Raw genomic sequence first — 26,638 nt, 5'->3', positions numbered from 1 at the left:
GCATCATCCTGGATGCTGTGCTCTGCAATAATTGGAGCAGACAAGACAATGTGAGAAACGTTACAGAACTGGGAGAGCAACAGTAGTCTTCTGAGGAGGAGAATGCAAACACTGGGAAGAGAGAGCTCTCTGTGTATCACATAGCTCAGGTACACTGGATGCTACAAACTAGACAGAACCTGACTGACACCTTGTTCCAGGAAACATGACTTGTGTGCAGCAGACCATGGGCTGTAACATAGACATAAGTCACAATTTGTTTTGCATTGTGTGTACAAATTGCAACCTCTATTTATTTCATTTGTGTTCATTTTTTGTGGGCTATAATTAAAATCTCATGTTTGAAAATATCCAATTGCTTCACTGTATGTTCCTCTGCTAGAAAATGACAAGATATAGATTCACAGTGAGTGGTGGGGACAAAGTGGCAGTGACTTAGACATGATGTTCAGACAGGATTTGGTTAAGGACAGGTAAACTGTGTGGCATTGTGATTCAAAAACGGTGGTTCAGTGGTTAGCATTGCTGCCTCACAGCACCAGGAACCCGGCTTTTATTTCAGCCTCAGGCAACTGTCTGTGTGGAGTTTGCACATTCTCCCTGTGTCTGCGTGGGTTTCCTCCGGGTGCTCTGGTTTCCTCCCACAGTCCAAAAATGTGCAGGTTAGGTGAATTGGCCAAGCTAAATTGCCCATAGTGTTCAGGGATGTATAGGCGTGGTGCATTAGTCAGGGGAAAATGTAGGGTAATGGGTCTGGGTGGGGTACTCTTCGGAGGGTCGGTGTGGACTTGTTGGACCAAATGGCCTGTTTCCACACTACAAGGATTCTAAATATTAAAAACAGTGACTACAGTGAGTGAATAAGATTGCATGTGGCAGGGAGTATCAGCTACATGCATACAGCAGGGTTGCTTTGTGGCAGTGGTACTATACGTTGCCAGTGAGAATCAATGGTCTTCTGGGGCAAAATGGGGAGAGGAAATAAATACAATAGCTATCACTAGAGAAAAAAAATAGAATAAACTAATTGGACGCAAAGCAGATAAGTCTTTGACCAAATGGGATGCATTTTAGGATAATAAAAAAGTAGTCACAGAGGTAGTGGGTGCTCTGGTAGTTATCTGCCAAGAATGCTTACATTCTGGAAACATGGCAGAAGATTGGAAAACTGCCCATGTAATACCCTTACTCAAAAAGAGGAGTCGAAAAGTAGGGCACTGGAAAAGCACAGCAGGTCAGGCAGCATCTAAGGAGCAGGAGAGTTAACATTTCAGGAATGTTGGGGGGTGGGGGAAGGGGGCTGAGAGATAATGAAAGGGGTTGGGGTAAAGCTCAGGGGGAGGTAGCTGGGAAGGCGATAGATGGATGCAGGTGGGGTTTAATTGTGATAGGTCGGTGGGGAGGGTGAAACGATAGGTGGGAAGGAAGATGGACAGGTAGGACAGGTCAAGAGGGCAGTGCTGAGTTGGAGGGTCCCCAAGTTTGTGGATGGCACTAAAATAGGTGAGAAAAGGCAAGTGGTGATGGTGATACAAAAGAAATCTGCAGAGGGACATAGACAGTCTACAGAAGAGGACATAAATGTGGCAAATGGGATATAATGTGGGAAAATATAAGGTTACACATTTTGGCAGGAATAATAGAGGAGTTGAATATCAGTTAAATAGAGAAAGACTGCAGAAAGTTGAAGTCTAGTAGGGTTTGGGAATCTGTGTGCATAAATCTCAAAAAGCTCACATGCATGTTCAGAAGGCAAGAGGGAAGATGTATGCAATGTTGGCCTTTATTTCAAAGGGAATCAAATATAAAAATAGATAATTTTGCTAAAATTATACAAGGCACAAATTAGATCACAGCTAGAATACTGTGAACAGTTCTGGAACCCTAATCTTGGGAAAGTTATTCTGGCTTTGGAGGCGGTTCAAAGAAGGTTCACTAGGTTTATCCCAGTTTTGCATGGATTTTCTTATGCGATAACATTTAGCAGTTTGAACCTGAATTTGTTGGCATATAGAAAAATGATAGATTATTTTATTGAAACATCAAGATTCTTAGCAAACTTGACAGGGTAGATGCAGAAAAGCCGACCCCTCTTGTGGGAGAGTCTAGGAGCAGAGGGCATAATCTCAGAATATGGGATGGTATGTTTAAGACAGAGATAAGGAGTAGGAATGTCTTCTCTCAGAAGGTTATAAATCTGTGGAATTCTTGATCTTTAGGGCTAATGAGGCTGGATTTTAAGCATGTTCAAGGTTAAAGAGACTTTTTTTATCAGTAAGGAAATCAAGGGTTATGAGGAAAAGGCAGGAAAGTAGGATTGAGGATTATCAGATCAGCCATGATCTCATTAAATGGCAAAGCAGACTCAATGGGCTGAATGGCCTTCTTCTGCTCCTATATCTTATATTAATAGGCTTTCAGCAAAACACACTTTATTCTTGATCACAATTAAAATACAAACAAAAGAAAGAAAAATTTGAATAACATAACCCGATTTGAAAACTTAACAATAATAAGTTACATAAATACCAAACAGCAACTGTTCCAATATAGTGACATCCCATAAACACACCCTTGGCAAAGGCGAAGTCAGTAAAATGGATTTTCTCACATGCAATTCTGGCAGCACAGAGAGAACCCAAGCTTTTAGCTATAATAGAAAGAAACTTCGGGTAAAGCGAGAGAGAAAAAGAGAGAGCCCCCACAGTCAACTTCAAAACTCCAACAACCGCTGAAAGCTCAGCTAAAATTCTGATTCTGTAGGAGCATGACTCCACACATTGATGTTGCTTCTATAATTCCAATCTAGAAAAAAATCCCTAAGACCTCACAAGCAGTTTATTTTATCGGTTTTGACCAGACAGCTCTATACCTATGGCTCAAAAACACTCTTCAACAAAAACCAGGACAAATTACACCACTTAAAGCCATAGTATCACCAGATATTTCCAAATCATTCCTGAGGCTCATTGCTCAAAACAAAACAGCGTATTCCAGAAAGGTTCTGAACACTCACATATCCTTCTCTTTAATTAACCTTAATCTTCTGCATCATTTTGAAATGTGTACATTTAATTCCTGTTTCTATTTAATAATTCAGTTGAATTTCTTAGATATTAATTGCATCAGAAAATCCTTGAAACACTAAGCAGGACTACATGCTGAGGAAAGAGAAACAAAGTCAAAGTTTCAGGTTTCTCATCTTCCATCATATATTTAATCACTTCTCACACAAGTTCACAGACATAAAATGTTAACTTTGTTTCTCGCTCCACACGTGCTGCCAGACTTCGAGCGTTTTCCAGGTTTTTTTATTTACTTCAGATTTCCAACCTCAGTATTTCATTTCTGTACATTAATTGTGGGCGGCACAGTGGCACAGTGGTTAGCACTGCTGCCTCACAGTGCCAGAGACCCGGGTTCAATTCCCGCCTCAGGCGACTGACTGTGTGGAGTTTGCACTTTCTCCCCGTGTCTGTGTGGGTTTCCTCCGGGTGCTCCGGTTTCCTCCCACAGTCCAAAGATGTGCAGGTCAGGTGAATTGGCCATGCTAAATTGCCCGTAGTGTTAGGTAAGGGGTAAATGTAGGGGTATGGGTGGGTTGCGTTTCGGTGGGTTGGTGTAGACCTTTTGGGCCGAAGGGCCTGTTTCCACACTGTAATGTAATCTAATCTAATTCTAACTTATCCCATGATCTGAAACTGGCCACATACAATGAAGATAACAGACTCATTTCATAGTTGAAAGTACAGCTGAAAAGAAATACATTATGTTAAAGTTTTACAGCCTGCATTCAGAAGGAGAGTTCCTCAGAAATACTGTTTGGAAAATAACATTCATACTGTATGAGAAGCAGGTATTGATTGGTTGGCAAGTAGTCTCTGATTGGTAGCACTGTAGCCATGGGGATTGCACCAATTAATGATGGCTAACAATTATCTGACTAGTTTTATTTAAATTTTAACCAAGGCAAGTGAATCTGAAAACATGTCAGATTGTAACAGATGCAGTGTGTGTACACGCTCTGTCAGCAAAGTACACACTCCTGTGTATTAACATATGCAGCTTTCACAAGGCACCAGCCAGACTGACAATTGGCTGTCAGCATGATTCTGTAAGCACTCAGGTTTCTGCAGCAGATGTTGTCCAATCACAGTACAACTAATGTTGGAGACATTGGTGTGAAATTTGTAGGCACAGACTAGTTTAGTACAGTTAATACCTTGGCTTGTTGCAGAGAGATTTGTTATTTGAGTTGATCTAGAATTCACAGAACCTCTACATGCCATTCGGCCCATCGAGTTCACACTGCCTCTCTGAACAGCATCCCACCGAAGCTCATCCCCCTATACTATCCCTGTAACCCTGCATTTCCCACGGCCAATTCACCTGACCTGCACATCTTTGGACTAGAGGAGGAAACCGGAACACCCAGAGGAAACCCACACAGACAGGGGGAGAATGTGCAAGCTCCACACAGCGAGTCGCCCTAGGGTGGACTCAAACCCAGGTCCCTAGCGTTGTGAGGAAGCAGTGCTAACCACTGAGCTGCCCCTGCCATCAGAATATACCGCCTACCACCTAGCATCACACTGGCACTGAAATTCATACACTATATTACTCATTTATGTTTCAGGCAGAATGTCCTTTTGGTTTAACAAGAGCATCATAATAATCACAATACTGAAGATAAAATCATGTCCCTGTCCAGTGTAGCTCATTTTCCCCTCGTTCCTTTGAATTCACTACTCTCCTATGCTTCCTTGCCTTATTCTTCATATTCAGTCATGCCAAACTGATGGGCACTCCTCTCAACCACAAAGTCATTAACGATCACTTCCTTCAATCCATGAACAGACATGTTCATGTTTCCCCTTTCTGCATCGACCCCTAAGGAAAGCTCTCCCCTCAAATAATCAATTCTCAGACCAATCCACGGTTCCAATAGCATTCTTTAGGGAAGGAAACGGTGGGCGGCACGGTGGCACAATGGTTAGTACTGCTGCCTCACAGTGACAAAGACCCAGGTTCAATTCTCGCCTCGAGCAACTATCTGTGTGGAGTTTGCACATTCTCCCTGTGTCTGCGTGGGTTTCCTCCGGGTGCTCCAGTTTCCTCCCACAGTCCAAAGATGTGCAGGTTAGGTGAATTGGCCATGCTAAATTGCCCATAGTGTTAGGTGAAGGGGTGAATGTGTCTGGGTGAGTTGCTCTTCGGAGTGTGGACTTGTTGGGCCAAAGGGCCTGTTTCCACACTGTAAGTAATCTAATCTAAGAAACCAGCTGTTTTTACTTGGTCATGACTGCACGTGACTCAAGATGCACAATAATGTAGACGACCTTTAAACGGACTCTGAAATGACCAAGCAAGCTACTCATTTCAAGAGCTCTAAGGAACGGGAAGCAAATGCTGGCATAACCAGTGACTCCTGCATCCCAAGAAATGCTAAAAAGTATAATTTCCAACATGACTTCCATGACCTCTTCACTTTCAATCCTAGACTGTCCATTTCTGGTAATTCACATCAACCGACCTACTCATTTTCACTCTCACCTTCAAATATAACGCCTTTTTCCTCAGTCCATTTCTTCCTCTCTCCACCATATTACCCTTGGTAAAGCTGTCACCTGCATTCCTTTAGGTCTGAGCATTAGATGTTTGAGAGTTCATGTTGCACAAGTGATTTAACTCTTCATCACATGATGGAGATTATTTTCCACCGTCAATACCTTAATTCTCAGGAGCTCCTGTGGCACAGTGGTAGTGTACCTATCTCTGAGCTAGGTGGCATGGGGTCAAGTCTCACCTGCTTCAGAGGTATGCTGTAACATCTCTGTATGGGTTGATTAGTGTTATGAAGTTGAGGGTGAACTATACCTTTTAAGAGAGTTAAAAGTGGGCAGTGACAGCACCAAGTGTTCTCAATAAGACACAATGTAACGTGGGCAAAAGTGAGGACTGCAGATGCTGGAAATCAGAGTGTAGTTTAGGGTGGTGCTGGAAAAGCACAGCAGGTCAGACAGCATCCAAGGAGCAGGAAAATCGACATTTCAGGCAAAAGCCCTTCATCAGGACTGAAGGCAGGGAGCCTCCAGGGTAGAGAGACCAGCACTACTCTAATCTGGACAATGTAATATGTGCTCAGGCTACAGGAGTAACTGGTTGCCTGGAAACAACAAAAAATAGATTCAAATTAGGCCAATCAGTTTACATTATTCCCTGAAAAAATACCAGTTTCCAAAGAATGTATTGACAATCTTAAAAGCCAATGACACAATCCGATGTTCTGGGGTATAAGACCAGGGGAAAATTGAACAGTTGGGAGGAGAACTGCCAAGCCCCAGCGAATAAAAGACTGCCTGAAAAATGGCTCCCTTAAAGACAACTTTTTCAATCAGTGACGCAAAAATTCCTTAGAAGAAAACAGAGGAAGATCTAAATATAAAATACAAAAGCTGCCTGGTTTTGAGATAATTAGTGTTGTTTTGTAAATCTTAATTGGGAGTTTCATCGGACTAGTATTATAGAAGGGAAGGTAAAAGATAGGTTCGAGAAAGGACTTGTACACAGTTGTTAGTTAATTATTCTCTGTTGTACTTTAAGAAATAAAGTGTTAATTTTTACTTTAAATAGTTCTTGGCCACTTGAATTTTCACACATTAATGCATGGGATAAATATTTTCTGTGCTGCTGATTCTAAATTAAACAGGAGAGTTTAACCCATGTCATAACAATTAGAAATCATCTAAAATAGGCAATGTTTCAAATTTCAAATATCTGATTGTCACCCTGAATGAATAACACTCAACAGACGTGCTCTTTCAATCACAATGAATGAGACAATTGAAATTTCTATAACAGGAGAAATGGAGAAAGTCTGCACTTTAAATCATCTCAGAATTGTGGTAATTGGTAATGGAGCAAAACGCAGGAAAGATAGCAACAACCATTAAAAAAAGATTGAATTCTCAGGGACTCTTGTAGTATAGCGGCAGTGACTCTACCTCTGAGCCAAGAGATCTGGGTTCATCCTATCTGCTCAAGAGATGTGTAATAGCTTCTCTCAACACATTGAGTTAAAAACATAAAAATATTTGAATTATCTTCTTAAAATAGTTTGTTTGTCTGATTCTTATCAGAATAAAATGGAGGTGGTATCACAATGATGAGTAAGTAATCCAAAATCTCAGGATAATGTGCTGGCAACATTGGTTCAGTTCCACTGCAGCAGATAGTGAAATGTGAATTGAATTAAAGAAAAATCTGGACTTCAAAGCCAGCCTAATGGTAACCATGTAATCACTGTCAATTATTGTAAAAATCTATTAGTTCACTGATATCCTTTAGGAAAGGAAATCTGCTGTCCTAGCCTGGTCTAATCTGTGACTCCATATCCATAGCAAACTACTCTCTGGGAAACAAGTGCTGGCCTAGCCAGCAAAATCTGGGTTCCATGAGCAAATGTCTTCTTAAAAAAAAATCAGAGATGCCACAAGAGCCTCTTCTTGGTGCTGTTCTGTGAGGATCATCTCTCCCACCCACTGATGCAATAGACTCTGTACAGGGCACACACCTTCTGGAAGATAATCATGTAACTGGTAGAAGATCAAACATCTATATGTTTAATTTGAATTCTCTATCCTGCAGACTATTCCACTCTCTCAAACTATCCACACATATACACAAACATTGGTTTGCTTATTCTAAATTAAAAATCACACAAAACTAAATTATCGTCCAGCAGGTTTATTTGGAAGTACTAACTTTCAGAGCGCTGCTCCTTTATCAGGACCTGATGAAGGAGCAGTGCTCTGAAAGCTGGTGCTTCCAAATAAACCTGCTGGACGATAACCTGGTGTTGTGTGATTTTTAACTTTGTCTACCCCAGTCCAACATCAGCACCTCCACATCATGCTTATTCTGCACATATTCTTACACAGATCTGCCATTCCTTCATACACCCTGTCAATCGCAAGCCACCATTGAGCTAGAGAGGCTCACTGATCTCTTCCCTTCTTGAATAGGTTTTTTTTAAAACAAGTATAAAAAATATTTTGGTGCCTTACTAGTGTAACACTTTGACCCAGAGGCTGCAGCCTACCAATTTCTGGCTTTCCTTTTTTAGTCAATCTGAGCCTTCTCACCATAAACTCACATTCATCTCAAAGAACGTGTTGCTAATTCCTTCAAGAAACAGCTTAGAAATGTTACATCATGAACATGGTAAAAATCATAGAAATACATTTCAATGTTTGAAATATCTTTCACAGTACAACAAACAGTGAAACAGCAGCAACATTGAAGAATTATTTTGTCTTTGTTTTACTAGGTAGATTAACAAGATGATCTAACAGAAGAAGAGCTTTAAAAAAAAAAGCAAGGCAGTTAAGATTACAAATAGTTAGGAGGTAATTGATGAACTGGTCAAACCGTGGACAAAACCTAAAACCATTGCATTAAAGGAACTAGGCATGAGATTGCAAAGTAATTTATTTTTATATCAAAAGTTGATTAAAAAAACAAGAGTAGGACTACTGAAAGCAAATGTTATTTCAATGTTATAACCAAAATAAATCAATACAGATCTGAAATAGGTCAGGTACATACGTCAAGAATTATTTTTTCAAGTATTTACCCAAATCTGTTTTGAATGGTATCACAGATGCTGCTTCTATTGCCCTGCAAGTTGTGTATTCCAGCTAACTCATTGCATATCACCTTTTTCTCTGGTTCTTGTCAGTTGTCTTAAACCTGAATTATCTGATTACTGCCACTGGAAACAGTTACTCCTCTCTTACTGTTTAAAACCTTTCATGATTTTGAAGACGCCTATCAAACATCCAAACCTCTCTACTTGAAGAAGAACTCCCATTCAAGTCTCTCCACACATCTGAAGTCTCACAGAGGTATCATTTTAGTAGATCTTCTTTGCAATGTCTTGGTTTTATTTTGTTCTTTGTTTTCACATCCTTCCTGAATGTGGTACTAGAATTGGACATACATCTTTATTACTGCAGCAGGATGCCTTCCTAAAGGTTTAGTATAACTTTCTTCCTTTAAAGCCTTACAGCTTTATCTAGAAAACCAAAAATTATTTTTACCAGCCTGCTCACCTTACCCTTCCACTTTCAGAAGGTACAGACATTCCAGATCTTTTCAATTCTGCAAATGCTTTAAAATTGTACCATTTGGTTTATATTGCTGCTCCTCATTATTCTTGGCAAAATGAATTACTCCACATTTCGCTGCATTAATTTTCATCTGCCATTTGTCTGCCCATTTCACCAGTCCATATGTCCCTTGAGTCTGTCACGATCTTTCTCACGATTTCTTTTGTTTCTGAGTTTCAAGTCATTTGTAAATATTGTTTAATCTAATTCATATATAAACAAATACATAAAAACATGTAAAAAGAGCAGTTGGCCCAACACAGATCCCTGGCGGACATCATTGCACTCTTGATCAGAAATGCAACCATTTAACGCTACTCTATATTTTCCATTTCTTTGTGAATTTCATATCTACACAGCAACAGTTGCTTTAATTTCACGGGCTTCAATTTTATTAAGAAGTCTATTAAGTGGCACTTTATTAAGCGCAATCTCGATTTTCTCAACATCAAACACATTTTCCTAATCAAAGAACTTAATCAACTGAGCCAAACCTGTTAGACGAACAGATTCGAACAGGTCCATTCTGAATTACACTTAGCAACCCTTATTTTTCCAAGTTCCAACTATTATTTTCCCCAGAACAGTAGTTCTAAAAATCCACAGACAGATGTTAAGCTAATTGCCTTGAAATAGGCCAGTCTTTTGAACATGATTTTAACATCTACTCTCCACTCCTCGAAGATCATTGCCATACCTAAGCAGGAGTGAAAGATTGTGATCAAAACCTCTGAAGCTCCATAAAAATCACAACCAGGTTCTGATGCTTTCGACAGATGACTGTAAAATATATTGGTGCAAACTAATGAGCACTTAATAACTATTTACAAAGACCAGGCCAATCAGGACTCCATCAAAATTTTCTTCCCTCAGGTCCCTCTTCTTTGGCAGTCCCTCGGAGTTAAAGGCGACTTGCTTCCACTCGGGGAATAAGGCTGAGTTCTGCGGTGGCTGAATAGCCCAATCTTGGAGCTTCAGACTCTCCGCAGTTGGGGTAGGTAGTCATAGAGTCATACAGCATGGAAACAGACCCTTCAGTCCAACAAGTCCAAGCCCAAATTAGAATGGAGGGTTTGAATTATAAAAATAGGCTGGGACATTTTTCATCGGTGTGCAGGAGGTTGAGAGGTGACCTTATAGAAGTCTATAAAATCATGAGGAGCATAGAAAAGGTGAATAGCAAAGGTCTTTTCATTAAGACGGGGGAATCATTTTTACAATGAGAGGAGAAAGATTTAAAAAGGCCACAGAGGCAACCTTTTTTACACAGAGAGCAGTTAGTGTGTGGAATGAACTGTCAGAGGAAGTGGTGGATGCAGATACAGTTACAACATTGAAAAGACATTTGGATAAGTACATGAATAGGAAAAGTTTGGAAGGATATCTGCCAAACACAGGCAGGTGGGTCTAGTTTAAGATGGGGAGATGAGTGGGATTCTCTGGATTCTCTGAATTCTCTGGATTCTGCGCACTCTCTCTGCAGCTTGCACTGAGTCTTCATATGCTCCACTCGTGATGCACAAGGCAGTTGGCACCTTTGTGGATGCTTCTTCTCCAGTTTGTATATTCAAAGTGAAGAGATTCCCACGTGTCGGTGGAGAGATTGCAATTCTTTAGGGGGTGGAGTTCAGAGTAGAGCTTTTGTTTAGGAAGTCATGTGTAGGGCGTGTGTATAATGTGGCCCCCACCATCACAGCTGGCCGTGCGTGACAGTGCCTGATACTGGACATATTGGTGTGGGAGAGACACTCACATTGGTACAGCTATCCTGCCAGGAGTTTGTGAAAAAAACACTGGTGATAACTCTCTAGGGATCTGAGGTATCTAGTGTATATGATTCAAGTTTATAATGCATACAGGACCATAAGCTTTATACTATAAGCTTTGTGTTAGGACTGAGGTCTCAGCCTTTGAATAGGCGTTTGAAGGCTGGTGTAAATATTGGATTTCCTCGTGGGCGGCACAGTGGTACAGTGGTTAGCACTGCTGCCTCACAGCGCCAGAGACCTGGGTTCAATTCCTGCCTCAGTGTGGAGTTTGCACATTCTCCCCATGTCTGCGTGGGTTTCCTCCGGGTGCTCCGGTTTCCTCCCATTAGTGTTAGGTAAGGGGTAAATGTAGGGGTATGGGAGGGTTGCGCTTCAGCGGGTCGGTGTGGACTTGTTGGGCCAAAGGGCCTGTTTTCACACTGTAATTAATCTAATCAATGTCTGCTTGCACAAAAGGACACGCCTGAGATGTGGAAAAAGATCTATGTTGTCAATGAGCACACCTTGAATTTCAATGTCCGGAGGCAATGGTGTTGGCAGGATTGGGCTGGTAGAGCATTTTTATTCAGTTTGAGACTCATTCCCTCACATACCTTAATGAATTCATTGATAGTGCTTTGTCGCTCTGCCTCTCAATGTGCACCTGTGTACTGCAACTTAATGACCAAAGTTGGAGTGATCTTAGTCATGGCATGGAGGCAAAGTTTAAACAGTTTCCCACTCATCCTATAGGTTAACTCCACTCTGGTGAGAAGGTTGGTGGGGTGAAGCATTAGCGTTGTGACAAGGAAGATGGAGAAGAGCATTAGATCAATTACATTATCCTACTTGGGCCCAGTTTGCATTCGTATTAGGTATGTGGTGGATCCATTGGTGAGGATCATGGCTTGCATGTCAGCATAAAGTAGATGGAAAATGGTGATGAATTTCTGTGGGCAGCTGAATTTGAGAAGGATATTCCACAATCCCTCAGGATTGAAAAATTGGAAGACCTTTGTTGAATTAAAAGAAAGCTGCATACAGACTTGTTGGGCCGAAGGGCTGCACTTTCCATAGTTTTGTTACACATTGAAAATCATGTTCATTGTGCCTCTTGATGGACCAATGTCATATTGAGTCTCGTGGAAGAGTTGTTCAGCTTCTAGGAGGAGGCAGTTGAAGAGGATCCTCATATTGACCCTTCCAGAGGAGGACAGTCGATAAGTCCTTTTGTAATTTCTGCAGTCAGACCTGTCTCCTTCATTGATGATTGTTACAATTACAACATCCATGAATTTCCAGTATTCTCTCTTTCTTCCAGACAAGAGCAATGAGGTCATGGATTCATGTCAGGAGTGTATTTTAGTCAGGATTCCATCATTGCTGGAGGAGTTGTTTCTCAGCTGTCAGAAGCTCTTTAAACCTCTCGGTAGGTGAGACAGTGTCTGTGGTGGGATGGTGTCAAAAGCACTTGCATTAATGGTTATATCTTTATTGAGAAGGTCCTTGAAGTTCTCACTCTAGAGAATGGTAATTACTTCTTAGTTTTTAATGAGTGAGTTGCGGGGGGAGGGGTGTGAAATGACATAACTGATCATTTATTAGTTATATTAGTGTTACAACTACAAACCACTTATGCTACACCCTGACTTTTCTCAGCAACTAGGAATAATCCCATCCAGAGGAGTGAATGATTTTCTGCTTTGAACACCATTACGCCTTTTAGTAGCTTTCTGATTAATATCTCCTAATTATCTTCAATCATGTCATCCAACTTTCTGACTACTTTATTCTTTGCTCTGATACTCGTGGTATCTTTCTCTTTAATAAGGGTAGCCACAGAGTGTTCATTTACCACCTCATTTGTCCCTGGCTTCACAAGATTCCTTTTGTTCCAAATCACCATATCCTTCTTTTAATTATAATTTTAGCATTTGTTTACAAAACACCCTTAGGTTCTGTTTTATATTGTTCATTTACCAATTCTCAATCAATCTCTCTATACCTCCTTTTACATTCTTCCCATACTCTTAAATTCACCTTGTAAACTTTTGTGTTTTAATACCTAGAACTCTAGTCAGTCAGATAGCTCTAATTTCAAATGGCGTTTCTTTCCCCCGGTGGTCAGTACCCAAACTTTCTTCTCCTGGAAGGCGCTCCATTGCTTTTAGCTGCCAATCTATTGGGTTTGATCCCAATCTGCCTCTGTAAAATCACTGAATTGTAATTAACTCTCCTCTAGTTGGGTACCTTTATACTCAGGAGAAAGGGAGAACTGCAAATGCTGCAGATTAGAGTCAAAAATGTGGCACTGGAAAAGCACAAAATGTTGACTCTCCTGCTTCTCGAATGCTGCCTGACTGGCTGTGCTTTTCCAGTGCCACACTTTTTGACTACCTTTGAACTCAGTTATTTATCATCTAGGTTAGTGACTCAGATGATAAGAGAATGGTGCAACTATGTTGGTTGATTGCAAATCAAAACTGTGTGGCAACTTAAGCTGAATGGAGAACACAAAGAGGATTCAAAATGATATGGACCAGTTCAATGAGAAGTACTCTTGATTCTAATACTGTTTGACTTCTCCTGTCCCCTGAGCACCTTTAACCTCCTCACTATGCTTTAACCTGGTACCAAAATGGTTTGAATGGTGTCCCATTTAAAAAAGCAAGACTGAGCTAATCCAGGGAAAAAAATAAACCAGTTAGCTTAACATTGATGGCAGGAAAAACAATGAATCTTTGCTCAAAATGCCTAAAATCTTAATGTTTTAACTATAAATATAAGTGAGCAGGAATTTCAAAAGGGAAAGACATGTTTCACAAAACTTATCAAGTTCTTTGAAGAAGGCTGGGGCTATTTTCCCTGAAGCATCGGAGGCTGATAGAACTTAAAGAAGTGTATAAAATCATGAGGGGGATAGATAAGGTGAATAGCCAAGGTCTGTTCCCCAGGATAGTGGGGTCCAAAACTAAAGGGCATAGGTTTAAGGTGAGAGGGGAACGATTTAAAAGGGAGCTAAGAGGCAACTTTTTCATGCAGAGGTTAGTGCGTGAATGAATTGAGCTGCCAGAGGAAGTAGTGAAGGCTGGTCCAATTAAAAGATTTAAAAGGCATCTGGAAGGGTTTAGAGGGATAGGAAGGGTTTAGAGAGATATGGACCAAATGCTAGCACATGGGACTAGATTAATTTAGGAAATCTGGTCACCATGGATGAGTTGGACTGAAGGGTCTGTTTGAATGCTGTACAGCTCTATGATCTAAGTAATAGAGAATACACGTGCATTTGACATGATATGCAAAAGGTCTTTGATAAGACACCATATATTGGACCCATGACCAATGTCCAAGCACATGGAGTTGGCGAATGAACGTACTACAGCAAATAGTATTAGATCAAAAGTGGTTCTCCAATTGGCAGAAGGTGGGAAGGGTTTTCCACAGCAACTGATGCTGGGACCACTATTCCTCACTATTTACATTTAGACTCAGGACTAGGAGATAAATATTTGTGGACAACATCAAATTAGGTGCTATATTTAACACTGATGATGACTGTAGAAATGTGTAGAATAGGCATGTAAGTGACAAATTGATCTATATCAGTAAGATTATTGTGTTGCATTTTAGAAGATGGTGTAATGAAGCCACTAACAACTTGAAAACTAAATGTTTATGTTCAGTAGAGAAGCAAAGGGATTCAGAGGTATAGCTTTACGAATAATTAACAACAATCATGACAGTTAACAAGGCTACATGCATTCATACAAAGTTCTGGGTTCACTTCCCAAGGCATTCAATTGAAAATCAAGTTACAATTGTACATATTTTAGATTTATTAATTAATTAAGTTCTACCAGCCATCATGATGTTTATAATGGATTTGAAATTAGGGCACAGATGTTCAAAACTGAGGCAAATAGCCAGAGTCTCGGGAGGACAATGAAAGGTCAACCTGTGAGCATCTCCTTCTGTAAGACAGTGGGTTCATGGCAATGGTGTTGGACACGAGAGGAGGCATCCAGCACTAGTCTAGTGAGAATTAACTATAATAAATGCCCAGTTAGTTAGTGACACTGGGAGTATCACATTTAATCAAATGCTGCCTGAATATCACTCACTGCTAATCTCTGCCTGGATCAAAGCTGTAATGAGACCTGGAGCCAGATGATTCTGACAGAAGGCAAATTAAGTATCAGCAAACAAGCTTGTTGCTTAGAGGTGCTACTTGACAACACTATCATGGGCATCTTCATTATTTTCTTGATGATTTGGATGCGAGCAGAAGAGGTACAGTTAGTAAGTTTGCAGATGACACCAAAATTGGAGGTGTAGTGGACAGTGAAGAGGGTTACCTCAGATTACAACAGGATCTTGACCAGATGGGCCAGTGGACTGAGAAGTGGCAGATGGAGTTTAATTCAGATAAATGCGAGGTGCTGCATTTTGGGAAAGCAAATCTTAGCAGGACTTATACACTTAATGGTAAGGTCCTAGGGAGTGTTGCTGAACAAAGACACCTTGGATTGCAGATTCATAGCTCCTTGAAAGTGGAATTGCAGGTAGATAGGATAGTGAAGAAGGCGTTTTGCATGCTTTCCTTTATTAGTCAGAGTATTGAGTACAGGAGTTGGGAGGTCATGTTGCAGCTGTACAGGACATTGGTTAGGCCACTGTTGGAATATTTTGTGCAATTCTGGTCTCCTTCCTATCGGAAAGATGCTGTGAAACTTGAAAGGGTTCAGAAAAGTTTTACAAGGATGTTGCCAGGGTTGGAGGATCTGAGCTACAGGGAGAGGCTGAACAGGCTGGGGCTGTTTTCCCTGGAGCGTCAGAGGCTGAGGGGTGACCTTATAGAGGTTTACAAAATTATGAGGGGCATGGATAGGATAAATAGGCAAAGTCTTTTCCCTGGGGTTGGGGAGTCCAGAACTAGAGGGCATAGGTTTAGGATGAGAGGGGAAAGATATAAAAGAGACCTAAGGGGCAACTTTTTCACGCAGAGGGTGGTATATGTATGGAATGAGCTGCCAGAGGATGTGGTGGAGGCTGGTACAAATGCAACATTTAAGAGGCATTTGGATGGGTCTATGAATAGGAAGGGTTTGGAGGGATATGGGCCGGGTGCTGGCAGGTGGGACTAGATTGGGTTGGGATATCTGGTCGGCATGGACGGGTTGGACCGAAGGGTCTGTTTCCATGCTGTACATCTCTATGACTCTATATGTCTTCTATAAGAAATGTTTTACACAGTGATTCATAAGATGAGGGCATTTCTGGCTAGGCCAGCATTTATTGCCCATTCCTAAATGCCCCAGAGGGCAGTTAAGAGTCATCCATATTGCTGTTGGTCTGGAATCACATGTAGATCAGACCAGGCAAGGATTGCAGTTTCCTCCCTAAAGAACATGAGTAGGCCAGATAAGATTTTCTGACAATCACCAATGGCTTCAAGGTCATCATTAGCCGCTTAATCCCAGATTTTAAATGAATTCAAATTCCACTATCTGCCATGGTAGGATTCAAACACAGGAGTCCAGAACATTACCTGGGTCTCTGAATTAACAGTTCAGCAAAAATATCACTACACCATCACCTCCCTCAATACAGTGGTGCACAGTAAAATCTCAGGAGAGGTTGATTTGAAGATATCTATCCTAAAGTTATCTGCGGTGATGTCCCACAGACAAAAACCACAGTCATGTTCTTTGGTGCTAGGTGTGACTCTGACCAGCAGTGTTTTCCCCAATTGCCAGTGATTTTGTCAAAACTCCAAGGTATCATATTTAATCAAATGCTGCCTGAATATCACTCACTGCTCATCTCTGGCTCTTTCGTCAATGCCTGGATCAAAGCTGTAATGAGACCTGGAGCCAGATGATTCTGACAGAAGGCAAATTAAGTATCAGCAAGCAAGCTTGTTGCTTAGAGGTGCTACTTGACAACACTATCATGGGCATCTTCATTATTGTTTTGATGATTAAAAGTAGACTAAATGAGTCTTTTTGTGTACAGGATTACAAGGAATATCTTTCACATTCTTCAGTCAACATTTCTTTATTGTCTCTAGATTAAGAGGCTGGAATTTCCTTCCAAAGTATACTGTGGCTGGACCTACACTATATGGACTGCAGCAATTCAGGAAACATTTCTCATGGGCAATCAGGATTCTTTTTTTTTCATTTCTTCAATGGATGTGGGCAGCACTGGTTCAGCAGGATTTATTGCTCATTGCCATTGGGGTGGTGGCAAATCTTTTTGAATCAGTTTCAAGTCAGGGTAGTGTGCTGGCGGACAGCAAAGACCAGCCTTTATAGCTACATCCACATTCCAGGAAGTAACGTAAAGAATGCTAAATTGCAATCAAATTTTGGAAAGCTCTACAGCGAAAAAAAAACTGACAGAGAACTGAAGACTTCAGAGTTCCAACAATTAATATTTTAAAAACTGGGAGAAAAATTGTTATCTTGAAAGTCAAGCACAGAATCAAAAATTTACATGAGAGCTAGAGAAAATTTGGGCTGATTCAGTCCAGAGTTATATACATAAGTACTAGCAGAAGCACACTACAAATACATTTTAAAGCTGCCCAACATTCTATTGATACCCATTAGCAGAAAAGCTGGTGCATATTCAGGTGAACATTGCAAAGATTTTAATCTCATCGGACTTGAAACATCACTCAGTTCTGTCTCTAATTCCTCCTGTTTTGAAAAATGTTTTGATACAGTCGAGTTTCTACGTAAACTCAGTTGCTATTACAATTTTCTCTAATCTTTAATTTATAAAGAGCAGTACCCAAATAAGTTCAGGTTATTTAACAATGTGGGAACCCATCTTGTTGGGTTGGGGACACCTCCTATGACCTGGACAAAGATATGTCCAGGAAGTGCCACCAGCTGCAGAAACGTCTGGGTTTCAAAGCTCAGCTGCACTCAGTCAATGTGTACACCTGGAGACTGAGAGTTACATGGATAGCACATTCAGAGCAGTGGTCACACTGAGTTAGGGACATGCATGCAGATAGGGAAGAGAGGCTGCCAGGCAGAACACAAGAACTAGGCAGGTGGATCAGGAGTCCCGAGGTCTGACTCAACAATCGTTTTCAATTCTGAATACTGGTGAGGTTCCTCAGAGGAGTGCAGCAAGCACCAGTTGCATGGCACAATGGGAAGGCCATTGTACAGGAGAGAATCAGCAAGGGTAACAGGGAACAGACAGGTATTTCAGGGGTCAGAAAAATGACTCCAGGATGGGATAAGAGCTCCCTGCACCAGGACGAAGTATGTCACAGAGTGTTGCAGGACACTCTCTTAGGCAGTGTGACCAGTCAAAAGATGTACTGGGTACCAACGATATAGGCAGGAAGGGGGAAATTAGGAAACTCGTAAAAAACTAATGACAAGGAGCTCAAAGATAAGGGTTATACAGCACATACGTGAACGCACATCATACAGCAAATAATAATAAAGGAAATTCATACTGGTGAATTACAGGTACAGATTGTCTTATGTAATTACAATGCTATGATTATAACAGAGACCTAACTCCCAGAAGGGCACGAATGGGTGTTAAATATTCCTTGTTACAGAGTGTTCAAGGAAGATAGGAAAGAAAGGAAAGGTGAAGGGGCGGTAGTCTTGGTTAAGGATAGCCTTGCAGTACTGGAGAAAGAGAATATATTGGAGGGTTCGGCATGACACAGGGATGGGCAGGACTGGCAGCTTAATGTTCCAGGATACAAATGCTACAGGAAGGACAGAAAGGGAGGCAAGAGAGGAGGGGAGTGGCATTTTTGATATGAGATTGCATTTCAGCAGTGCAGAGGCAGGACATTCTCAGAAACACATCCAGGGAAGTTATGGTGAAAGGAAAGGCTGGTAGGTTTATGGAATGCTGGATGACTAAAGAAAATAAGGGTTTGGTTCAGGTTATGTCAAACTTCATGATCATTACCTCCAAAGCCATACAGATACAGCTGAACTTTGTGAATTCAGCAACTCTTCCAGATGCCTACAAGGTGCCCATTCCATAAAAATCAATAGTTCCAATTATCTTCAAACATACTGTGAATTCAGTAGCTATATGAAACATAATTCCAGGCTGGGATTCGGCTTAAGATAGCAATCAGCTAGGTGCATCTCTACTGGGACAAAGCCAATGGAGACAAGTTGCTTTCTAAGAATAAAAGTTGCTTAATCCCTTGTAAGTATTTGGAAAGGAGATTGATCTTTCTTGCTTCATATGTTTCTGCTGTTCTTAAGCTCAAAAACAATCACCCAATTCACTTCAGTTCACTTGATTTTGGGCGGCACGGTGGCATAGTGGTTAGCACTGCTGCCTCGCAGCGTCAGAGATCCGGGTTCAATTCCCGCCTCAGGCGACTCTCTGTGTGGAGTTTGCACATTCTCCCCGTGTCTGCGTGGGTTTCCTCCAGGTGCTCTGGTTTCCTCCCACAATCCAAAAATGTGCAGGCCGGTGAATTGGCCACGCTAAAAAAAATTGCCCGTAGTGTTAGGTGAAGGGGTAAATGTAGCAGAATGGGTCTGGGTGGTTTACGCTTCGGCGGGTTGGTGTGGACTTGTTGGGCCGAAGGGCCTGTTTCCACACTGTAGGGAATCTAATCTAAAAAAAAATTACAAATGTGCTCAAGTATTTAGTACCTAGTAGAAAGGACTGCAGATGCTGGAGATTAGAGTGGAAAGTGTGGTGCTGGAAAAGCATAGCAGGTCAGGCAGTATCCAAGGAGCAAGAAAATCAATGTTTCAGGCTTGATCTTGTGGGTTGGGGGGGGTTGAGAGATAAATGAGAGGGGGGACCGTAGCTGGGAATGTGATAAGTAGGTGAAGGTGGAGGGAGAAAGGTGATAGATTGGAGAGGAGGGTGGAGTGGATAGGTGGGAAGGAAGATGGACAAGTCAAGAGAGTGGTGCTGAGTTGGAGGCTTGGGTCTGGGATAAAGTGCGGAAGGGGGGTTGATGAAACTTGTGAAATCCTCAGTGATCCCATGTAGCTGCAGGGTCCCAAGGGAAGATGAGGCGTTCTTCCTCCAGGCGTTGGGTGGTTAGGGTTTGACAATGGTACCGAGTGCCTCAATAAACATTCAACTGAGGCTAATACATGGAATTCAAATTTCTTAAATACTGTCCAGAAAAAGCTGTTTCAGATTTTTTTGTCAATTGCAAACTTTAGTAATTGATTTAATTAGTCTTTTAGTCAATGCACTAATTTATTACCATTAGCTTAAACTGTATGTGGATAATGTAGCCCTGCAGTAATTAAAATTAAGTGCTGCATTACTGTCAATGGTAATATACCACAATGTATGATCTTAATCTTAAAATGCCCAGCAAAGATCTGGCTGGCACACTGTAAGCACTCATAACCATGTGCACGATTCACAAAGGAATATTTCCTGCACTGAAGAAATAAAAGTTATCAAAGGATACATATTTCTCCATTTTGAAATAAAAGGAGCTAAATTTAGTTCTGTTGGAGGTCCAAAATGTGTTGAAATAGATTATTTTATTACTTACAATATAAAAGAAAGTTCAACTGGGTGTGCAACAGGTGTAGTTTTGGTAGGCAGCCAATATGAATCCTTTTGTTTTTCACCCCTTTATATTAGTTACATTTCAACAAAAGAATGAACAAACTCTGCATGTTGGAAATCAGAAACAAAAACTGAAGTTGTTGAAAAAATTCAGAAGATCTGGCAGCACCTATGGAGAGAAAGCAGAGTTAACATTTTGGGTCCAGCGACCCTTCTTCAGAAGAGTGTTCTGAGACATTAACTCTGCTTTCTCTCTTCAGATGCTACCAGACCTGCGAAGTTTTTTCCAGCAATTTCTGCTTTTATTTCTAAATTTTGATGAAGTTCGACTTCTTCTTCGGAGGTGAGAGTTACAAATAATAGATTATTATTTTTTAAAATATTTTAACTTGTTTTGTTCATTTTCCCTCCCCCTTGGAGACCTTGGTTAAAAATATTCCACAAGCATCTGCCATGTTTCCACACTTCCAACATCAATGACATTCTCTGTGACCCTGTTGCATATTCTCTCCTATCTTTCACTGTGCCTTTTGACACTTGACTGCACATTGTCTTCTGGAGCATCACCTAAAGTTCCAATGGATTTCCATTGCCTGCTGCCATAAAGTTTACAATCAAAGCATGGCATTCTCTCAATGGTTTTACTTCCATCCTTGTTTAATCACAATTTGCAGGAATTCCATTGTCATTCCCCCACCCTTTCTCATCTACATATCATCACTCAGTGACATTAATCTCTATAAGGATGGTTTTCATATATTCTATCCAGTTCCTTTATACATCACCTCTTTCAAATGTTCCATGCCCAAATGTTGTCAGATTAGTTCTCTGACATCTAGTCTTGAAGGAGCCAAAACTTCCTCCGGCTAAACACTAACTGAAGCAATTTTATTTTGAGTCCAATCCTATTATCCTGTGATAAAGTCAATTTCCCTTCCAATAATTTCACTCTTCATTCCCATCATAACGAGAGTATTCACAACAAAATCTTCTCTTTGAGCCTGTGTTGCTTCTGGTCCCAAATTCCTTTTGTGACATCCAGCCAGCCTTACCCCATCAAGCTACTGAAAGCTTTATTCATGCCTTTATCACCTTTGGACTTAAGGGTGTTGATATTAGTCTATAACAGCTAATGTAGTATAGGTTCACCACAAATGGGCAAGCAATTCACACCTCAACCATTTCCTATTCTTTGAATGGAAAATTGGGCTGACAATTTGCTGTGAAGGACTACGGAACTACTGGTGGATCCCAACTTCATTTCCAGTTGATCCAAAGCTTTTCTGGCTTGCTTCCTGGTTTACCATCTCCTACCTACCACAAACTTCAGCTCATTCAAAACTGAACATTCCCTTTTCCAAAGCAAATCTTTTATCCACCTTTCCTGCTCTTGCTGACCTTCATTGACACCTTGTTTCTTTAATATTTCATAATTAAAATGATCATTGTATTTAAATTACTCTATCCCTTCAGTGCTCCCTATCCCCAGCCCTGCTGACCTCTCTATTCCCCTGATTCCAGCCTTGTGTGCTCCCAAACTCTAATGTTTCTCCCTGATCCCCTCCACCCGTTTAAAAAAACCTATTTTACAATTTTCTGGTCACAATAAGACCATATAAAATAGGAGCAGGAATATGCCATTTGGTCCATTAAACTTGCTCTGCTCGTCATTAAGGCAATGGCTAATATATGACTGTGGCCATAAATCCACTTTCCTGCCTCTTCAGACCCAATAACACTTGACTTCCTTGTCAATCAAAAAGAAAACTGTCTATATCAAAATCATATATTCAATGGCTCAGACTCCATTGCTTTCTGGGGAAGAAAATTCCAAATGAGTATTCGAGAAAAATTTGTTTTCATCTTTGTCTTAAATGACAGATCCTTTATTTTTACACTGCACCCCCTAGTTGTAGAACATTTTCACAGCATCTACCAGGTCACATATCTTCAGAATCTTGTTATGCCTCAATGAAATCATCTCTCGTTTTTGAGTTTAGGTCTGACCTGCTCAGCCTTACCTCATAAATCAATGCCTAATGACAGGAATCAGACGAGTGAACCTTCTGAGGCATCCAAAGAGCTGAAACAATGTATACATTTGACATTCTTCTGAAAATCAACATCAACATATTGGTGCAACTGCAAGGTGCAGATCAACAAATGAGCAGATTAAGTAGTGCCAATGACATCAGTCTTGCAGCCCTCCCAACTCCAATATCCAAGGTATCCAGAAGAGTAGTCACTGCTAAGCTCCTGAAATCGAAAGGTGCTTGGCTCCTTTGTTGGAGAGGACTTTCATTGTGCTAGTGCGAGCATGCAGTCCAGACTGCCTGTGCAACTGTGTACATATCCATCAACATGTTGCAGATTATGAGTAATGGATTACTTCCAAATGATCTACCATCTGCAGCACATTATGGAATATTGTCTCCACTGCTTGGATGCGTTTCATACTATGCAAGCAGGAATCTTGGAACTGCTGGAAACCCAAGATTTATGCTCAATGGTTCCTCCGTGGAGGGTAATCATTTCTTGAGACTCTTGGTGGTTACAATTTCATTATCACCCAATCATTGTCTGGATTCATCCTCTGGGTTACTGGTAATTCATTAATTAAGTTTCATGGGGTAGAAGCAAGAGAAAATGTGTATCTGGCCTTGTGCTTGCGAGAATAAGGTGCATTGTAAAGGTGACAAGCAGGAGTTGGCTATTGTTGGTTCAAAGGGGTTAGACTTCGATTGTTGATTATTAACATGACAGACCCAAGAAATCATAAAAAGAGCAGGAGTAAATGAGTTGCATATTGTCAAACAATTTGAGAGTTTAAGTATGACCACTGCAGTATAACATTGCTCATGAGACTATATAAAATTTTCTAACTTTTGGCTAGTCTCTTGATCCTACTTCTCATAAGCCAATTCCTGCCTCTTTATTCATTTTTTAGTTGACTTTTGGTCACCTGATCTGATCCCTCTTTCTTTCACTCAAAGGAAATCTTCCTCCAAAAGTGTCTCTGGATGATTATCTATGTTAAAGACACTTTATAAGCTATGGTGATGAGGGCTTCATAATGGCACTATGGGGAACACCACAAGCAGTTCCAATTCTATGCTCCATTTATGTAGTTTCCAAAACTGATAGCAATGACGCAAAACACAGAATTGATTTCACTGCTCTAGTCCAGAGATGTTGAGGGAAATGATGATGTCTGACTAAGATGCAACATAGTTCAGGCATTAATCCTGTGGGTTCGCTTTCACTAACTTACATATTGCATCATCAGTGGTGTTGTAAACGTAACTCTCCAAACTAATATTTAAAAAGTTGTACCTGCGTATACATTATTCAAGGCTAATTCAGACAGGGTTTTGATCTACAGATGACTCAAATGTTATGGGGGACATGCGGGAAACTGGAGGCCACAGTCAGATTAGCCGTGATCTTACTGAATGTCAGAGAAGGTTTGAATAGTCTAATCCTGTTCCTATTTTGTATATTCCAATCTAACTATTCCTAGAATAACTTAACCATGCAACATCATTTTCAATCTGTTCCAGTGTTAGCAGCTGCATAAAGGATATCATATTTTGACATCACAAAAAAAGCAGATGGAGTATAATTTTATATTAAAGTTCAGAAATAACAACAACAGCTTGCATTTAGATAACATTTTTAATACAATAAAATGCCACTGAATGATGCACAGGACGGTTATCAAACAAAATCTGACTCCAAGCCACGTCAGGAGATATTAGGTCAGATGTCCAAAACCTTGGTCAAAGTATGCCTTATGGTGGATAGCGAGACAGGGAAGTGGAAAAGTAAAGGATGGGATTTCCAGAGCTTACGAATGAAGCAGCTGAAGGCACGTCTGTCAATTGTAGAACAATAAAAATCCGGCATGTTGAAGAAGACAGAATTGAAGAAGCCGATATATTAGTTTTCTAAGGCTGGAGGAGATGACAGCCACAAATTGGAGATATAGGCTGTGAAGGAATTTGAATACAAGGATGATTTTTTTTAAAGCAACGCATTCTTCAAAAGGGTGTCAACATAAATCAATAAGTGCAACATTGATGGGTGAACAGGACTTGGTGCAATATATAAATCCTACCCCAGGGATTTTAAACTATATCCCAAAAAATACCAATTGCTTCTAATTTTCTAAGTTCATTAACTTCATGGTGAATGCTATGTAATTGTTTATGTCCATCAATTTACTACTTTTCTCTATTTGTTAGATTGTTTCTGCAATAAATCAACATTTACATTGTCCTTTGTGGAAACTGAAGGCAGAAGAGTTTTTGGATGACCTCAAATTTATAGCGAGTAGAAAATGGGAAACAATCCAGCAATGTACATTGGTATAAATACTCAACACTCAAAGTAATGACGGCATGATTGAGGATTCCAAACCAGGGGGGCAGCTTGGAGATGGGTGATATTATGCAGTCGGAAATAGACGGACTGAGTGACACATGGACATTTTACAATCTGTACGCCAATGCAGTTTCCATTCTTAATATAAATAATTGCTAATTTTATAATTTGTAATTATCAACCAGTGATCCGAACAGGTTCCTGGTATGGAGGTATGGAAACACAGTCCTGTCTGGCACTCCCAGCTAAACAAGCTACTGGATATAAATATTAACCTATGGTTTCTAAATTATATCCCATAGTTGGAATTCTCTGATTTCAGAACTTTCACGGTGGTCATTTTGCTGCATCAATTGGTTCTGGGTGCCTGTTTCAGTTTAAATAAATTGAAATTTTCTTTGTCCTTTGCATAAATTACTAAACAAATCCTGACTGGTGAACTTTTCAAGAGGCACAAAATGCACTACTAATCTGTTTCTAAATTCTAAAGCACTCCTGGAACAATCCTTCAAACGTCCTTTTGATTTCCCAGTTTCCTACTGCTCCATTGATGCATGTACACATTTAGAAAGAGCTGGTTCCTAATAAGCGTCCTCTGTCACTTTAACAAATAGATCGGCAATGCTCATTAGTAAAATAGGGCTTTTAAGAGTTGATTTGTAGCCGACGGTTGACGTACAGTGTTAGTCAAACTGTTCGGCGTCTTCCTGCGAATCACTCTGTTGAAAAGTTGGTCGCAGCCGGAATTGCCTGCAGGCATCAGTATTTGTTCAGAGCGAGGGTTTAGCTCAGGGGGTACTGAGGTAGAGTTGCCTGTCAGTGAGGAGTAACAGCGACCCGTAATGGCAAGAAAAATACCACTGAGTTGGTGGGCTTACAAATTCTGGATTAGTGGTGCTGGAAGAGCACAGCAGTTCAGGCAACATCCAAGGAGCTGCTCTGTCCAGCGTTGGACTCTGACGAATGTTTAGCGAATGCAGCAAATGGGATCTGTTAACATCGCTCAAGCTCCGAACAGATCACAGCAATTTTCAACAAACCCCTGCTGGCAAGATTGACTGCCAGGGATAACACACTGTACCAAATAGATGTCAACTACATATAAAGCAATGTCTCTTTACATTTACATCCTCCTAGCTCTTCAGATGCAACAAGCACTGTGAGAAACATTAAGCTTTACAATTTTAAAGACTCTTCTCCCGTTAAAGATGTTTCTCGGTTAGGTCTGCAGGAATAGACACAGGTGTTTATGTAAACCCGCTTGCAATGCCGTGAACTCATTAGGTGTAGTTTCTAAACTAGTGGCTGCAACTTCAGGAATATCGCACATAATATTTAGACCGGATTTCTTCATTTGTAAATGACAGTGTGTTAAATAAGGGGAATGTTATAGCTTATAGATATCGATTCACTAGTAACGGCGGAGTTTATACCAGCTCCCACATCATTCTGCCCACAAACCAAAAGTAATTTCGTTTAACCAACATTTGGAACTCTTCCACGTTCCTTGTCTCTATTGCAACATCGGCTTCAACAGATTGGAAGTGGATTTACAGGAACGCTTCAGGTGAAACTCTCCGGCAAACCCTTCATTCAGCGACATCCTTCGATCGGTTCTACTTGAGCGCTGCAAGTTCCTGAGAGTTATCTATCACCAGGTTCTCTCTCAGTAATTTCCCAAAAAACAAAAAAATATCGCTTTGCACCCTGCGTCTTCCCTGTCTGTGGCTACTGTCAGGCTGCCGAATTCACTGTTAAGGAAACCCATCGTTGCTGTATATTAGT

General features: G+C 40.7%; 1 protein-coding gene across 3 annotated transcripts in view; it reads right to left on the bottom strand.

Annotated features, from left to right (window-relative positions):
• LOC140476173 (voltage-gated delayed rectifier potassium channel KCNH5) overlaps positions 1–26,638 on the bottom strand; it is a 312,744-nt gene that overhangs the window by 285,283 nt on the left and 823 nt on the right. The gene's annotated exons all lie outside the window — the stretch shown is intronic.

Source organism: Chiloscyllium punctatum, chromosome 4 (genome assembly GCF_047496795.1).
Source record: "Chiloscyllium punctatum isolate Juve2018m chromosome 4, sChiPun1.3, whole genome shotgun sequence".
Taxonomy (NCBI): Eukaryota; Metazoa; Chordata; class Chondrichthyes; order Orectolobiformes; family Hemiscylliidae; genus Chiloscyllium; species Chiloscyllium punctatum.
The sequence above is the reverse complement of the archived record's forward strand: the minus strand, read 5'-3'. Positions and strand labels throughout refer to the sequence as shown.